This window comes from Gekko japonicus, unplaced genomic scaffold (genome assembly GCF_001447785.1).
Source record: "Gekko japonicus isolate JY-2015 unplaced genomic scaffold, Gekko_japonicus_V1.1 scaffold61, whole genome shotgun sequence".
NCBI classification, from domain to species: Eukaryota; Metazoa; Chordata; class Lepidosauria; order Squamata; family Gekkonidae; genus Gekko; species Gekko japonicus.
Genome location: NW_015164183.1, coordinates 175,655 through 191,209, shown reverse-complemented (window position 1 = coordinate 191,209; position 15,555 = coordinate 175,655).

Sequence of the window (15,555 nt, the reverse complement as noted above, 5' to 3'; positions counted from 1 at the left end):
AATGCCGAGGTGGGGCGGATCCGCCCCCTGTGCCTCATTTCCTCCCAGCTGTGTGTCTTCGTGCCTCCTCCTGGCTTCTAGGCGGCCCTGCCACAGTACGCTGCGCTTTTGATCTCTGGCCCACCTTCCTCCGCTCCTCTCCAGCTGCAGACATGCCCCGTCCTCTCCCTGGCTGTCTCTGACAGGCGTGCCGACCTCTCGCTGCTTCTTCTCCACTTCTCCGCCTGCTCCGTCTGCCAAACCAGCCATGGATGGGGTAGGTGAGGGGCTGGCTGTGGGTTTCTCCATGTCCCACTTGGTGGTTCCTAGGGCTTGTTCCGAGAGCTCCCAGCCGGGGCCGGGACATAATACAGATATGAGACATTACCCTGAGGCGGAGCAGCAATACAAGCAATTTTGAAATGCATTTAAGTCCTTAGAAATTTAATGCCCTTCCTTAATGTCCTTCTGACTTAAAAGACTCTGCATCTGGGGATGTACTAAAAGGAAGGACATGGTTGCCTATTGGAAACAATGGGAGAGACTTGAAGGCCCATTGGAAATGATGGTAGCCAGGAATTTGAATGCCAATTTATCTGCATGGGCTCCATTGAAATACCTTACAGCTCAAGAAGAGTTGCAAAGAAAATGCGGAATGGGTTTTCCATTAAGGTGTCTGGCCCCAAACACACTGCTTTGGGACTGGAATGACAGGCCCCAGAGTGAAATGACAGCCCCTGGGGGTTGCAGGAGTGTTCTGGGACTGGAATGGCCGACCCCAAGTTGGAATGACAGCCCTTGGACTCCCAGGAGTGTCCTGGGACTGGAATGACAGGCCCCAGAGTGGAATGACAGCCCAGGGGGGTCGGAGATGTGTTTTGGGACTGGAATGACAGGCCCCAGAGTGAAACCAGCCCTGTGTCTACCGGGAGACTGGACATGGCACTCAGCAACAGCTGCCAGGGCAGGGGGGGCAATGGGCACCTGCTGCAGGCCGCCACTCTCTCCCAGGTCCTCTTCCTAGAGCTCATTGCATTTCTTTCTGCAACGGATCTTATTACTAGTTATCTGATATTCCCGAATCCCAATACTGGCATGTTTTTCAGAAATCCTGAATTTTTCCAGCTCCATTATACCCTATGGGCCCCCGAAGAAGGAGCCCCCATTCTCCATTGGTTTCAAGGGAAGAAAGCAGTTCCTTTAAATGCCTTCTCCAAGCCACGAGATCACCTGGAAAGTGTTTAAAGGGGCTGCAAACCCATTAAAAGGTAAAGGTAAATGTTCCCTTGCTCGAAAGCCAGTCAAATCTGACTCTAGGGTTGCGATGCTCATCTCCGTTTCAAAGCCAAAGAGCCAGTGCTATCCGAAGATGTTTCCGTGGTCATGTGGCCGGCATGACTAAACACCAAGGCGCACGGAATGCTGTTACCTTCCCACCGAAGTGGTACTTATTTATCTACTTGCAATTTCTTGCTTTCGAACTGCTAGGTTGGCAGGAGGTGGAACTAGAGATGGGAGCTCACTCTGTCTTGCGGCACCCGGGTCTCGAACTGCTGAACTACTGCCCTTCCACAGCCTGCAGTTCAGCGTCTTAACCACTTGAGCCACCACAGCTCCTTTGCAAACCCATTAAACACCCTTTAACTTCAGCTATCCAGTGGTCTCAAAAAATCCCAAATCTTTTCAGGATATTTGGGACTCAATAATGATATCTGTATCCTGAATCATAGAATCATAGAGTTGGAAGGGACCTCCAGGGTCATCTAGTCCAACCCCCTGCACAATGCAGGAAATTCACTAATACCTCCCCCCACAACCCCAGTGATGCCTGTTTCATGCCCAGAAGATACCAAAAAAAAACCCCTCCAGGATCCCTGACCCCAGAGTTGCAATCAGCATTTCCCTGGGCGTGTAAGAAAGGGCCACAGGAACTAAGCACTGGTGCAACCCTTCCTGCCCTCCCTCTCATGATCTGCCTAAGTTCACAGAGTCAGCATTGCTGTCAGATGTCCATCTAGCCACTGTTTGAAAACCTCCAAAGGAGAGTCCATCACCTCCTGAGGAAGCTTGTTCCACCGAGGAACTGCTCTAACTGTCAAGAAGTTCTTCCTAAGGTTTAGCCAAAAACTCTTTTGCATTTTATGTAAGCCACCCTGAGCCTACTCCAGTGGGGAGGGTGGGGTATAAATAAAATAATAAATAAACAAACAAATAAATAAATGTAATTTCAATCTGTTGGTTTCGCTCCGACCTTCTGGGGCAACAGAAAATAACTGCACACCATCCTCTATACAATAGCCCTTCGAGTACTTGAAGATGGTGAGTACAGCCTTTGTGTCTTGCGGCACGGGGCAGGGAAAACAGACTGCCTTTGGGACCATCCTGTTTGGGTCCTCCCTTTGAGCCCAGCGGCTCAGGGGCTGGGCTATGGAGTTGTCCTGCAATGGCTAGCTGGCTGGGGGGAGCCACTGATTATGGCTCCTGCCTGGGGCACTGGGGTTGCCCTATTGGGAGTTAAGGAAGGGGTCTTGACCCTCGGACTTGACCATACCGCTGAACTGTTTTGCCCTTGCCGTGGGCTCCAGTTGAAGTTGTAAGTTAAATAAAGTGGCCCAATGTTTAAATCCAACACCTGTGTCTGCCTCATTATTCCGGTTTGGATGGCAAACTATGTCTACAGCATTCCCCTAATCCATCAAGGTAGTAACTTTCTCAAAAAAAGAGATAAAGGTCCTGGTCACATGGAGCATTTGCCCCGCTGAAGGCACGGTTCTCCGGCGGATTTTCTGGGCTCGATCTCACCGGAACATCTGGGCGGCGTAGCAGTCCTGTGGCTAACCTGTGGCAAGCCGCTGAAGCCGCATAGTTAAGAGCTACCAAGATCGACCTACCAGCAAATGGTTTGCCATGGGCTGCCTCCGAACTCCTGTGGTGTGATTGCGCCAGCATCCTCTTTGCTGTGCGCACCAGTGGTGGAAGCCCTGGTATGCCACTGTCAAGTCTGATCGCCTAATCACACATCAGATTGCGATGGCGAAAGAACCATGCCTTCCCCCCGCGTTTTCTGGCCTGTGTGATCGGGGCCAAAGTTAATCAGACATGACTTATTCTTGAGAAACCCATGGTGGCTCTTAGTAATCACAGCTGTCCTTTTTAAGTGCTCAAGGACTGTCTGTTCAATGATTTGTTCTAAATCTTTTCCAATGATTTGTTCTAAATCTTTTCCAATGTTTTGTTCTAAATCTTTTCCAATGATTTGTTCTAAATCTTTTCCAATGATTTGTTCTAAATCTTTTCCAATGATTTGTTCTAAATCTTTTCCAATGATTTGTTCTAAATCTTTTCCAATGATTTGTTCTAAATCTTTTCCAATGATTTGTTCTAAATCTTTCCCAATGATTTGTTCTAAATATTTTCCAATGATTTGTTCTAAATATTTTCCAATGATTTGTTCTAAATATTTTCCAATGATTTGTTCTAAATATTTTCCAATGATTTGTTCTAAATATTTTCCAATGATTTGTTCTAAATATTTTCCAATGATTTGTTCTAAATATTTTCCAATGATTTGTTCTAAATATTTTCCAATGATTTGTTCTAAATATTTTCCAATGATTTGTTCTAAATATTTTCCAATGATTTGTTCTAAATATTTTCCAATGATTTGTTCTAAATATTTTCCAATGATTTGTTCTAAATCTTTTCCATAAACCGGAAGCTCTCATTTTTTATTTCTCAAATCTTTAGAAAGCTGCTTATGGAGCCACCTTGGTTCCCATTTTTCCTTCTCATGGGAATTGTTTGTGATTGTGCCTTCAATATTTCGCTTTTAAGAAACTCCCACCCCTCTTAAACTCCATTCTCCTTAAGTATTTCTGACCATGCAATTCTACCTAGCATAACTTTAAGTTTGTCAAAATTTGATTTCCTGAAGTCCAACCTATATGTCTGACTAGATCCAGCCTTTCCCCTTCCTGTAAATTCCAAAATTATATGGTCACTACTACCCAGGGTGCCCACTACTTTCACCTCAACCACCAGTTCTTCCCTGTTGGTGGGAATCAAGTCTAAGACATCTGGGTGAAAGAATAGCTAGAAAATACAGATAAGGTATTTTTTGGCTTTCATATAGCCAAATGCACGTCTCTGTTTGGTGTAGTGGTTAAGTGTGCGGACTCTAATCTGGGAGAACCGGGTTTGATTCCCCACTCCTCCACTTGTACCTGCTGATGTGACCTTGGGTCAGTCACAAGCTCTGGCACAGCTGTCCTTGAAAAAGAGCAGTTTGTGTCAGAGTTCTCTCAGCCCCACCCACCTCACAGGGTGTCTGTTGTGGGGAGGGGAAGGGAAAGGAGTTTGTAAGCCGCTCTGAGACTCCAAGTGAAGGGCGGGGTATAAATCCAATCTTCTTCTTCTTCTTCTTCTAATGAGAACCAGAACTGTGAAAAATCAGTGTGTGGTGCAGCAAAATCCACATGTTGCTCCTTTCAAACAACATGGCAGCCATACATATCAGGAAGATCAGGGGTAGCATCTACTCATGACACATGCAGTTGGCAGGCTCCCCAAGGATTCCAGTGCATGTGATTGTAACATCTGAAGTGGGCTGATGATATACACAGTTCTTTAGCAAAGGCCTCACCAGTTACAAAGACAGTGGATAAAGTACTTCCTCCACATTGGTTTATGAAATAACTACAAAATTGGAGCTCAACATTAATTTGGAAATTGAATCAGGAATAGTAGATACCCAGAACTTCTTCCTTTTCCCTTTTAGACTTTTGAGTGACTTTTACTCATTTTAAGACATTATTTTATAGGTGTTAAGCAACAAAAGTTTTTAGAGAACATGTGTCCTACATTATCTTTTGGTTTAGTAACAGTAGCTGCAAGATTTAGTAAGACTCATGATGTAAAATTGAAAATAAAACTTGTGCGACATAACTCTCAAGTATTATATCAAATGCTTGAACATGTTCTTAACTGGCAAAGCTTTAATGCCATTAGGAGTTTACGCATATGCTTCAGTTAGTTTTCATAGAGAAGAGAACAAATATCAATATCCATCTGTCAAGTAAGTGGAGCCCATATGGTACCACAAGAGCTTAATATAAGTCAGGTATGGCTTATATGAATCAACTTGCTGTCGCCAGCTATTCCATGATAAGCAGGTTGGGGGATTTCTTCAGTCTGAAATAGTTTTTTTCTTGACTATCCAATGTGAACAAACTTTGTGTAACTTTTGATTCAGTCAATATGCTTTGCAGGTAGGCCCCTTTATATGTCTTCAGAGTAAGAATACTTTCAAAAAACGAACAAAGTTCTACTGCATTATTGGCAGTTGAATGAAAGTGACAGGGATACTTTTAACAGATCAAATTGCTAGACTCAGCTACTTTTTTACAAACTAAACATTGTAATCCATATGTAAAGACTCAGAGAGCTTGTTGCCTGACAAGAAAACTATGTGTAACTTAGACAATTCCTACCTTCTCAGTTGATCTAATGGTAGCATATTATCTAGTTTGGATTTTAACCAATTTTCTCAGGGAGGTACATGAATACAATTTTTCTGTAGGTGAAGCAAGGTAAGATATAAGTAGGAAACTTCACAATTACTACTGCTTACTAGGGATGGGCATGAACTGGGACGAGCCTCCCACACTTTGTGAACTGGTTGGTTTGTGAGGTTTGTGGATCTTCCCTCCCTCTTTCTGCTGGCAGGAGCTCCCAGGGCATCAGAATGGAAGGGGGGGGAATCTTGCAAAAGCAATTTAAAGGGAATGTTCCCTTTAAATGGCTTTTGAAATCCATTTCAGTGGTCCCTGAAATCCATTTCAGTGGTCCCTTTCTCTCTCTCCCCCCCCGGCTTCCAAATGGGGGGAGCAAGAAAGATTGCTGAAATCACTTGCATCCATAGATGCAATCCATTTCAACAATCCCTTCTGCTCCCCCTGCTTGGAAAGGGATCACTGAAGTGCTGAAATGAATTGCAAAAGCCATTTAAAGGGAACATTCCATTTAAATGGCTTTTGCAATCCATTTCAGCAATCTCTTTCTCTCCTCCCCACTTCCAAGAGCTGTGTCTTCTCCAAGCCCCACCCCCGGTTCCAGCATGTCTGCCGACAAGAACCACAAATCTTCTCCTTTCTTCGCAATTTCCCTTTTCTTCTTCCTGTTCCTCTTTCTTTCTTACCTGAAAGTTGCACTGTGAACTTACTTGTATCAATAGTTAATGAGTGGATACTTCAGTTTTAGGAGATTTGTAAATTCTGGGTTATTTTGTACCACTTAGATCAGTTTTCAGAATTTCAAGTTCCCTTTTAATGGTGTGATATTTCTTTTCATTATTCATGCTAAGTAGAACGGAAATGTTTTTAAAATACTGATAAAAAATCCTCCCTACCTTCTTTCCCTCACAAGCACCAATTTCCTCCTTCCCTAATTTGGAGAATATCATAGCTTGATAATAATTTCCATTGCAGGTTTGTAGAATGTTTGCAATTAGAAGGCAAGCTAGGGTTATAAATCTCAGCAAACTACAATTTCCTGCAGGCTAGGATAGCAGGAAGTACCATATGAGGAAATGTTCAATGGCAGGAAGTACCATGTAAGGAAATGCTGGAAGGGATAAAGAAGAGAGAGCATGCAAGTCCAAAGTTTGCCCCGAAATCTGAACTCCTGTCTTGACAGAGCAAGCATTCTTCTTTACAAATACATGGGCATATACAATAGGGATCCATGTTAAAAAAAAAAAGAAAGGAAGGAAGGAAGGAAGCCGTATCTCACTTGTCCAAAGAAACAGTTTAACCTTGTATGTAACTTTTCTGAAATGGAGCCTTTGCTCTAGGTTGTCAGGGTGATGGGAGCGTTAAAATATATATAACGTATGTTGTATGTGCGAAGAGAGAAATTAATGCAAAACAATTTTAAGGTGTTCTCTTTTATTTTATGGATATATACACTTTCCCATCTGCCTTTGTTCTCTGGGTTTGATGAAAGTATAATATTATCGGCAATTCATTAATTAAGATACTTTTGCCAGCTTTTACCGTCGTGTCCTTTCCCTGTGGCTGCATTGGACTAGAATGCATAAGAGTGAACTGTCAGCAGCCACTGATTTATAAGAGTGATTTACCTTCTGGAGAGTGTAATTATGTTCATAGTTAAGAATTAATCAGGTGAAAGAATTATGGAATAATCACATGCCTGACTTTGGAAGGACAAAGTAAATTGAACCTGTTTCTGTTTCACAGGATCCTCTTGGCAGGTGGAGTATTCCTTGTTCCTTAACACGCAGAACATCAGTTTTCCATAGTTGGTGGTCATCTTTATCTTTTTTTAAAAAAGGTAAACACAGAGGGAAGGAACTGATGAGAATTGATGGCAGGAGAAAGTAGGATTGCCAGCCCCAGGCTGGGAAATTCCTGGAGATTTGAGGCCTGGAGACAGTGGGGAGGGAAAGGGCCTCAGTAGGGTATAATGTCGTAGGGCCTGTCTTCCAAAGCCATCATTTTCTCCAGAGGAACTGATTTATTTAGTCTGGAAGCAAGTTGTAAGGTTGGGAGACTTCCAGGCCCCACTTGGAAGTTGGCAATCCCAGGCTCCAGCAGTGCCATCTCCAAGGGAAAATTTGTACAGATCTCTACAGATATCTCCCCCCCCCCAAATACATACAGATACATACCTTTTCTCAAGGAAAGTGGTTTTATATTTCAAATAAGGCAGTTGGAGCTGCACAGTTCTCCAGGGTCTCAGGCAGAGGTCTTTCACATCACCTACTGCCTGGTCCTTTTAACTGGAGATACCAAGGAGTGAACCTGGGAGCATTTGCATGCCAAGCAGATGTTCTGCCACTGAGCCACAGCCACAGCCACTGTTCCCTCTAAGCTGAGTTAGTGTGAGCTAGCTCACAGTTTTTTAGCCTCTAGCTCACACATTTTGTCTTAGCTCAGGAAGGATGGCTCCAGAGCAAACTAATTTATGCAGTAGCCAAATTGCTCGCTCACAACTTTAACGCGAGTAGCTCGCAAAGTAGAATTTTTGCTCACAAGACTCCACAGCTTAGAGGGAGCAATGGCCACAGCCCCTCCTGTTCATTTAATTTTTCTGAAAAGTTTTTAAAATTAATTTCTAGACATAAATATATGCCAGGTCCCAAAGTTCTGTTTCTCCAATGGATTCTCAAAACAGATGATGCTGATGTACTGTGAGAACCAACAATACAGAAGTGATTCCTACATCTTGATCATAACAGAAGTCTAAAGAATAGATTGCTTCTCTCATGAATTTAACTTTCAATCTACTTAAATTTTGAATGCATGGGGCTTTCAGTGTTTTTACAAAGTTATGAATTTTCTGGAACTGCAGCAAGTATTTTATTTTTCCTATATTATTATCAAGAGATCTAAAGAATATCCAGCTACATGATTTGTAATGGATAAAATATAACAAACACAACTGGCACCACTGTTTTGCTACAAAAGTGAAAACTTGCAGATACAAGGAGATGCTCATGAAGCAGAGGAGATAAACATTTACTGATTGCTTGTGTGATGAAGGTCAGTAGCTACGGTCATTAATAAGGGAACTTGGCTGGTTGCTGAGCTGGGAGTTAGAGAGCAGCAAAAATGGAACTTTCTTTGCTTAATTAATTTTTATTGGTCGGCCACTGTTTAGCTCATATAGCATTATCTCCAGATTTTGTCAAGTGCCCTGAACCAAAGCTACAGTCATGAAAGAATAATCCATCCACTATGACTCACACACTAATTGTAAAAGAACAAGAAATTAAATCTTGGCAGACTGGATCAAACCTCGACTGCTTAAATAGTTTAGTAGTCATGGGGTGTTACGGAAATCTCTCCTTATATATAATTGAATAGTGGGTGCCAAAGTTCTAATTCTAAAATGCACTCCCTTAGTGTATGGCTGATGGCACTGCTCCTCAGCATATATCGCCACCAATCAGAAGGCAAAGCCCGGGTCCCGCCCACACCACAACTGCTGTGACAACCTGGTCTTTTGCATATGGAAGCTGATTGGACTTCACTCCATTCCACACCTCAAACTCCCCCCCCCGCAAGGCAGTTGGAATGTCAGTTACATATGGAACCTGCTGTATTCTGGTGGTGGGCAGGTCCCAGGTTCATGTTTTAAAAGCAGACTGACACTGTTTGCCCAAAGCCAGAGCACTCTCCCAGAGCCTCTTTCTAGATCCCGTTGTATTTATTTCCACAACGGGCCTTATTTCTAGTATCACAATATTTTAGAAAGAAGCAGAACTGTTCTGTTTTGAGTTGAGCCACAAGCTCCATTTCAGAGAGGTGAACAAAGCATGTAAGCATTCCAAATGGGAGGGGAGAACACCTGGCATCTAACTGTCCCTTTGGGGGATCAATGGAGAGTTTTCCCCTAGTCTGTCACCCATTGGTTCCACTCTGTATTCCACTCACTCTTTATACTTTGCACTGAAAAGGACTGCATACAAAACACTCTTCTCAGGAAAATGTATTGGCTAAATTCTCTCCCCCCCCCAGCAGTTTTGGATGAGCTCCCCACTTTCTGATTGAGTGAACTTCCTACCTCTATAGAACCTGTGGAAAGCTGGAGTGGGAAGGAACAATCTTTTATCATCCTTTGTCATTGTTTTGCTATCCCTTGTCAAGCTTGCTGTAGGAAGATGCCTTGAAGTATTCCAGGTTTTAGTTTAAAAGTAAACTTTATGTTTCCCATTTTGTTTTCTACATTATTTCTGAATGCACAGAATAAAATATCTATATAATAATACCCAAGTTGGCCAAATCTTAATATACTTAAATCCAGTGACTGGAGCTGTGAATGGGCAAGAAGGATCTTTCTACAAACCTTAGATAAACATATGGAGCAGAGATCAATCAGTGGCTATTAGCCGCAAGGTATAGATAGGAACTCTGGGGCAAGTGATGCTCTGTATTCTTGGTGCTGGGGGGGGGGCAACAGTGGGAGGGTTTCTAGTGTCCTGGCCCCACTGATGGACCTCCTGATGTCACCTGGCATTTTTGGCCACTGTGTGACAGAGTGTTGGACTGGATGGGCGATTTGACTGATCCAACATTGGCTTCTCTTACGTTCTTATGTTCTTATGGTCCCAGGTTGCAGAAAAATGTGAAATAAAAAGAAGACATTGGGTGGTTTTAAAAAAACCCCTGAAAATGAGTTCATCTGGAGTTCAGTTGTAATTCTGGGAGATCTCCAGGTCCCACCTGGAGGTTGGAAACCATAGGCCTGGCAGCAACCTCTGGGTTACTTGATACCATCTGACTTGCATGACTCAACTAGGCCTGGCTCCATGCTGCTGTTCAACAGCAGCCATGCTATTAAATCAGTGTGGTGTAGCAGTTAGAGCTTCAGAATATGGTCTGGGAGACCCAGGTTTGAATCCCCATCTTGCTGTGGGAGATCACTGGGTGATTTTGGATGAGTCACATACTTTCAACCTAACCCATTTCACAGGGTTGTTGTGTGCATAAAAAGGAGGAGAGGAGAATAATGTCAGCTGCTTTGTTCCCCACAGTGGAAAAAGATGGGGTATAAATGAAGTAAATAAATAACAACTATAGCTGAAGATGGGAGGCTGATAAAAGGTAGGTTCAGGGCTGCTGCTGCTTCGTCTTCTTTTGAAAAAGAAGTGTCGGAACTCTCAAGAGGTATAAGTTTTAAATTTGTGTACTGAAAACTCATGAACTTTTAAACATTTTAAAAAGAATTTTGTCAAGGAGGTTCCAGAACTCCCTTCCAGCACATTCCCCCAGAAAAGAAAGCCCTGGGTAGGTTGATGCATGGCTGGGAAGGAGTGAATGAGGCAGGGAAAAGTGAGAAGATATAGGTTGCCCAGTGGAGGGAAAGACGAAATAGTGTGGGGAAGACAGAAGTCCTTGAGGGTTCCCTTCCATGTAAGTGGGCCTGGCCCAGTGGCTGGCACCACACAACTGAGCCACAGTTTTCCTAGGTAGATCCTGCTTGGGGCAGGGGAGAGGGGAAGCTTAAGATAGAGGAACAGATAAAGTTAGGTTGGCTGCTGTGGGAAGGAGACAGAATTACCAACTTTAGGTTAGTAAATACCTGGAGATTTGGCCTGGGGAGGGACCTCAGAAGAGTATAATACCATATAGACCACCCTCCAAAGCAGTGATTTCCTCCATGGGAACTAGGGTTGCCACTCTTCAGGTGGTATCTGGAGATCACCTGGAATTACAACTGATCTTCAGATGACAGAGATCAATTTCCTTGGCGAAAATGGCTACTTTGGAGGGTGGACTCTATGGCATTATACCATGCTGAGGTCTCCTTGCATTCACATGGCTAATAGCCATTGATGGCTAATAGCCACCTTGCATTCAGGCTAATAGCCATTGATGGCTAATAGCCATTGATGGAATTTGCCTAACTCTTGATATATTTGATGAAGTGTGCATGCCCATGAAAGCTTATATCCAGAATTAAACTTCATTGGCATTGAGGGTGCCACTGGACTCAAACTTTGTTCTGTTGCTTCAGACCAACACAACTACCTCCCTGAACCCTTTTAAAGCTGTCTGTGCTCTTCGCCATCACTGCCTCCACTGACAGTAAATTCCACAGCTTGCTTACTTGTTGAGCAGAGAAGTCTCTCCTTTTGTATTTTGCTTGTCCTGAATGTGTTTGCCAGTAATTTCATTGGGTGTCCTGAATTGCAGTATTATGGAAGAGGCAGAAAAAGCTTGCTCTGTCCACTGTCTACACCGCATGAATAATTTTATAAATGTCTCTTATGTCCCTCCTTAGTTATCTTTTTTTAGGCTGAAATGGCCCAGAGGTTCTAGCTTTGCAGAGGTTGTCCAACCCCCTAATCACCTGGGTTGCCTTCCTCTGTACTTTTTTGAGCTCTGCAATATCCTCTTTAAGATACAGTGACCAGAATTGCATATGGTATTCCAAACGAGATTTCACCATAGCTGTATACAAGCATTATAGATGTAGTGTATGCTGACCACCACCGGGGGCCAGCGAACAGCCAGAGCTTGGCTCTGGAAGAACAATAGGGACTAGGCTCCTAGTCCCTCCACTGGGGAACCAATGGGAACCATGGCGGGAGATTCAAACCCACCAATGGTGACCAGGGGTGTGTCCCCAGGTATGTATATAGTTGGCCTGCCGGCCGTTTTGTTCCTTGTTCTTGTTGTGTACCAAATAAAGCGTGCCATGCACCACGTCGTCGTCGGTCGTTTATCCATGCGGCAACCCACTACATAACAATAACATTGGCTAATTTATTTTCAGTCCCTTTACTAATAATTCCTACCATCAAAGCCTTCTCTCAGTGGTGGGCCTCCTTATTAGCAGCCCTATTTACAGCTATAGATAGGTCCAGAGTGATAACTGATGAATGGAAGAATGCTATAATAGTCCCCATTTTTTAAAAAGGAGACCCTCAGCTTCCATCTAATTACAGGCTGATCAGCCTTTATTCCTCTATCGAGAAGCTGTATGCTAGCTGGCTATCAGACCAGCTGGCTATCAGACCAGCAAATTCTGGGGTTAGAGCAGATCAGCTTCTGCCAAGGTAAGTCAACTTTAGACCATTGTGTCATCCTAAACCATCTCATAAGTAGATATAGGAAATGGAAGGGGCCTAAGCTATATGCAGCCTTTTTAGACCTAAAGGGAGCTTTTGATTTCATACCGAGAGGTATTCTATGGGGATTGATAAGCACCTTCTAGTAAAGGTAAAGGTTCCCTTGCTCGAAATCCAGTCGAATCCAACTCTAGGGTTGCAGTGCTCATCTCCATTTCAAAGCCGAAGAGCCAGAGCTGTCTGAAGACATTTCTGTGGTCATGTGGCCGGCATGACTAAACATACTGTTTGCCTTTCCCACCACTGCTGCACACTGCCTTCACATTTTCATTGAGCTTTCCATTACAACTTTACGATCTCTTTCCTTCAGTCTAGGATCTCAGCAAGATGTGACAGCAGACACGGATGCTACCGTCATTTTATGGCTAGGATTTCCTTATGTAAAATGGCATGGAACCTGATCCTGCAAGCCTACCTTATGGTGCCCTGACTGGGCAAAGACCCAGGAGGTTTTTCTCCAATTGAGGAGACTTGGAAATGGCATGAGTGGGGGGGAGCCCTGGTAGCAACAGCAGAGGTGAGAAATGGTGCTTGCTGAGCAATGGACACACCCCGTCTCCATCTTTGCCTGCTCCCTCGTCACCCAGCAAGCCGTGCCCTTCTCTGCCACTATACTTCTCCTGTCTGATGAGAAGAGGGTCCCCATGATCTTCTAGGAGTCCTTGAAGGTCCTTGAAGATCAAGGACTCCTAGAAGATCATGGGGGAGAAGACAGTCTTTGGGTGAGAAGAGAGTCCTTGCCTGGTTCCAAGTTAATGTCTGAGGCCAAACCTCAAGGGCGGCCAAATCTAAACTGGTAAGTCAAAGAGTCCTTTAAATTTTTGAATTTATTTATTAAAATATATATCCTGCCTTTCCACATAGTTAATGCTTTTTGCCCCCTTTGACCACTGGGGTTTGAATCTGGGAGGGGAAAATCCAGTTGTGGTAGAACTATGAAGGGATGCTGAGAGGCTGGCAGGGTGTATGAGAAATTTGATTGAATAAAATGAAAGGGTAAAGGACTAGCTTGGGTAGTGGTAGACATCAGCTAACCTTCTTCTTCTCTGGGCAAGGCATGATATTGCTTTTCATTCTGGGTGCACTTGATTGGTTTACTACTTTAGGTGGGGAACATAGAATTCACAAGTATCAGCTGGTGGAGTTAATTCCCAGGCATCCAAGACAGGTGCCTTGAGGCTCCCCAGGTGTTGGCTGCCATTTTATTTCCCCTGCATATATGGCTGTTAATGATAGGATATTTTGGAGATCATTCATTCAGAGAGTCACTATAAGTTGGAAGCAACTCGACAACACTTAACACACACACATACATGTGGCTAGAAGTTCTATTTAATGGCAGGGAATATGCTTTCCACAATGGGGGGGGGGATGAGTGGCTGTTTGTCTAATACACCACAGGTACAAGTTTCTGAGGATGGGAGCCGCCTTGATGGACTATACCTGAGGGGAGGTGCCTTATGGGCTACAGTGCTTACATTCAAAGGTGAGAAAGGGAAAATTCCTTAAACTCACTGATAGAATTTCCCTAAGACAAAGTTGCTGACAGGCCAGAAGACATTTCCCTTTCTCTGTCAAACAGGATGGTATGTATGGGCTATGTTTTATTTGCCTTTCCTGCTTTGTTACATCTTATCCTCAACTGCAGATTTTTTTTTTTAAAAAAAATATTTGAAAAGTTACCTTTGGGAACAGACAAATTATCCATTATATTATGTCATGTTCTCAAGAAGACTCAGCGACAGCTTTTCATTTGGGCAAGAGAAGAAACGCTGTGCCAAAATAAATGGTCTTTTATTTACAGACATATTTCCCCAGTGTTCCTCAAAGGGCTCATTCAAGCTGAAATTCCATCTGTCCCAGAGGTTACAAAGGTGCAGCATCCCATTTACAAAATGACGCAGATGAGTATTAAAGTAATAGCCTGCATATCATTAGGTATAATTGTTAACTATAATTATAATCCTTTATTTTCCTATCTTTCTAAATTGCCACCCGCTATCATTTTTTCTCACATCTGGCATAATTTTAATCATTTTAGAGGTGCAGATCACCTGTGGAGAATAATACATTTGACTGAAAAAGGACTACTCTAATTGTTGCCCATTCAGTATTTCAACTTTGTGAAGCACCCCATCTGTACAGTTGTTGCAAATCACTGTAGAAATGACTTTCAGACATTTTAAGTTGGATATTATCTGAAAAATAGGAAAAGGGAGCAGAAAAGCTGCATTCAAGTATGTAAGTGTAGATGCCAATCTGCAGTGGGAATGGGCACATCTACTTTGCCTTTTTTTAAATTCTGTCATCTGTCTCCCAGCATCTACTTTGAGATCTTGTTTCTCTGTTGTTTGCTCTAAGCTGTGTGGATATTTCCCATGAGATTAGTAGGTTCATAATAAATGCCCTGTGATCTTTAGAGGCAATTCTGGTTCCTTGTCTATAGTGGGTCTGACCTTAGATCTTAGAGCCAAACTATGTGACAGTATCTGCCATGGGTCTGCCTGCTGACACCTCCTCAGATGAGGAGGAGACGGAGGAAGCCAGCCCTAGTCCTCAGATGCTGCAGGAAGATCTGCTGGACACAGAAAAGACTGTGTCAGGTGCAGAGTGGGCATTTCAGGCCAAAGTCAGTCCACTACACCTTCAGTCCCACAGCCCAGGATGTGAAGCAGAAGCAGAAGTAGCCAGCCCTAGGCCTCAGATGCTACGGGAAGATCTACTGGACACAGAAAAGACTGTGTCAGGTGCAGAGTGGGCATTTCAGGCCAAAGTCGGTCCACTACACCTTCAGTCCCACAGCCCAGGATGTGAAGCAGAAGCAGAAGTCTCACAACCACGGGATTGCCAGATCCCTTGAATGCTGGAGAAGGCAGGCCCAGAGGGAGGCACAAGACTAGCACTATAGGGCGGGGTTGGCA